Below are 2,090 nucleotides of genomic sequence, written 5' to 3'. Positions count from 1 at the left end.
GGAAAAACTTCAAGAAATTCTCGTGGTGATGAGTAAAGAGAGACCAAAACAATCTCAATAGGCTAAATAATATATCGCGACTATCACGGCACAACTACAACACTTCACCTATACATGTTCCGGTAACTACCTATAAATAGATGGAAGTTTGACCCGTGTCAAAGGTTGGGGGTGGCTGACGATTGGGAGGTGGCTGCGGATGTGGCCATCGCGCAGCAAGGCGAGAGAGGGGCGTACGGCGTACGGTATCTAGTCGCCCATAGCGAGGCTACCAAAATAAATTTAGTTCTGGTCCTAGGCCTATCCTCGGCCCACATTTTGACAGTGTGTGGTCACTGGCCGGACTTGAAACTTTAATGGCACTTCAAAGCGTTGTATTCAGACTTTGTGAGTTCGGGGATTAAAAGGAAAGGTGAGATTCGACCACCAGATCTAATCTAGATCTAGCAATCTAGATCTGTATATCTAGATCTACTGCTTTCTAGACTATAATCTAGATCCAGAATCTAGATTATAGATCTAGATCTAGAGATCTAGATCTAGATCTAGATCTAGATCTAGATCTAGATTTTTCTAGATCTAGATCTATAGCAAATGCCAATGAAAATTTAATTTTTCACTTTTCCACCCTGATAAAATTTTAACGAATAGATGTACCGGTCCGAGATTCTCCTTGGAGAGATATTAAAAACGGGGAAATTATGAATTCCTAAGGTTGAGACATATAGATCTATATATCTAGACAAAGTCAGTCCGGTGGTCCGGTATTCTTCAATCTTACCAAGAATTTTCAATTCTAAGAATTATGCTTCTTGAATTTTATGAATCGGTTCTTAAATAAAAAAAAGTTATGGGGTTGTAAAGGTCGGCAAAATATGGATGACCCACATATTAATACGAAAGGCCACCTCTATTCACCCCGGGTGAGAATAGTGCAGTCGAGTCTTTTGGCTATTCTCACCCAGTGCGCGTTTACCGTTATAGCCTAGATCTAGGCCAACCAATTTTGCGTTCACCCTAAACCACATCTACTGTTAGCCTAGGCCTAGGCCTACTAAAAGCGTACAATTTTGTATGTGGGCAGTGGAGAGAGAGAAAGAGAGAGAGAGAGAGGAGTAGCGCGAGAACTTCCGGGCAAAACAAAATGGCGACCCGCGTAGTTCTGTTCGATTCGAAAAGTTAAATAGTCGTAGCATCTTTGTAGACGACCAAATTAATTTACTTTTGTGTTTTAACATAATTTTTAAACTTGGTTTTGGTCAATTTGATCGTGCACACCGATAGACAGTATTCAGAAAGAGATAGAGAGAGAGAAGAGGGGAGGAGTAGATCTTGCGAGAACTTCCAGGCAAAACGATAGAGAGAGAGAAGAGGGGAGGAGTCAAGGATCTTAAAACTAGGGCCTAACTTTTAATCTCCTTGGGAGGGGTAGATCTTGCGAGAACTTCCGGGCAAAACAAAATGGCGACCCCCGTAGTTCGGCTCGATTCGAAAAGTGAAATAGCCATAGCATCTTTGTAGTCGATAAAATTAGCTTGCTTTTGTGCGTTAACGTAATCTTTTCTTTGCCTTTATATGTTTATCCATTTGGTCATCCACATCGATATAAAGTATTCTGAAATTAGGAAAAACAGGTCTTGCTTCACACCGGGTGAGAATAGCCTACGGTGGCAAGTCTCACCCGGGGTGAGAGGTCGATCCTATTCTCACCCCGGGTGAGACTAGCCACTTCCAAAATAGGAAAATACTCCTAAAAAGTGGACAATGCAGTATCAGATTAAGATAATCGACGATATCTCGGAGTAACTAATCGGAGTGTTAGAGAGAAACTTGGCTACCCGATGTGTTTTTGGGTGTAGATCTAGATCTAGAAATAATTTCTGCAGTCAGATTTACTACCTATTTCGTAGTTATTTTATTAAAATTTTGGTGTAGATATAGAATCGATTTACGATTTTGCGAAAAAGGGGTGTCGGGATGAGTCCATTTTATTTTTTATCGAAGTGACTGTTCGGACTCGAGTCCGAATATGAAAAAAAGTTATTCGGACTTTGATTCTTGTCCAGCATGACATCACTTCCGACTTCCTG

General features: G+C 41.0%; 1 protein-coding gene across 4 annotated transcripts in view; it reads left to right on the top strand.

Moving 5' to 3' along the window:
• The first annotated feature begins 224 nt into the window (after positions 1-224).
• The window catches only part of LOC101845177 (E3 ubiquitin-protein ligase RNF34), a 38,280-nt gene continuing 36,414 nt past the window's right edge, over positions 225-2,090 (top strand). For 2 of the 4 annotated variants that reach the window (XM_013084678.2, XM_013084675.2), the window contains exon 1: positions 226-412. The gene's annotated coding sequence lies outside the window, so the exon portion shown is untranslated. Of the gene's footprint in view, positions 413-2,090 lie in introns of all 4 variants that reach the window. The other 2 variants (XM_013084677.2, XM_005102031.3) reach the window with 2 other exon arrangements.

This window comes from Aplysia californica, unplaced genomic scaffold (genome assembly GCF_000002075.1).
Source record: "Aplysia californica isolate F4 #8 unplaced genomic scaffold, AplCal3.0 scaffold00309, whole genome shotgun sequence".
Taxonomy (NCBI): Eukaryota; Metazoa; Mollusca; class Gastropoda; order Aplysiida; family Aplysiidae; genus Aplysia; species Aplysia californica.
The sequence above is the reverse complement of the archived record's forward strand: the minus strand, read 5'-3'. Positions and strand labels throughout refer to the sequence as shown.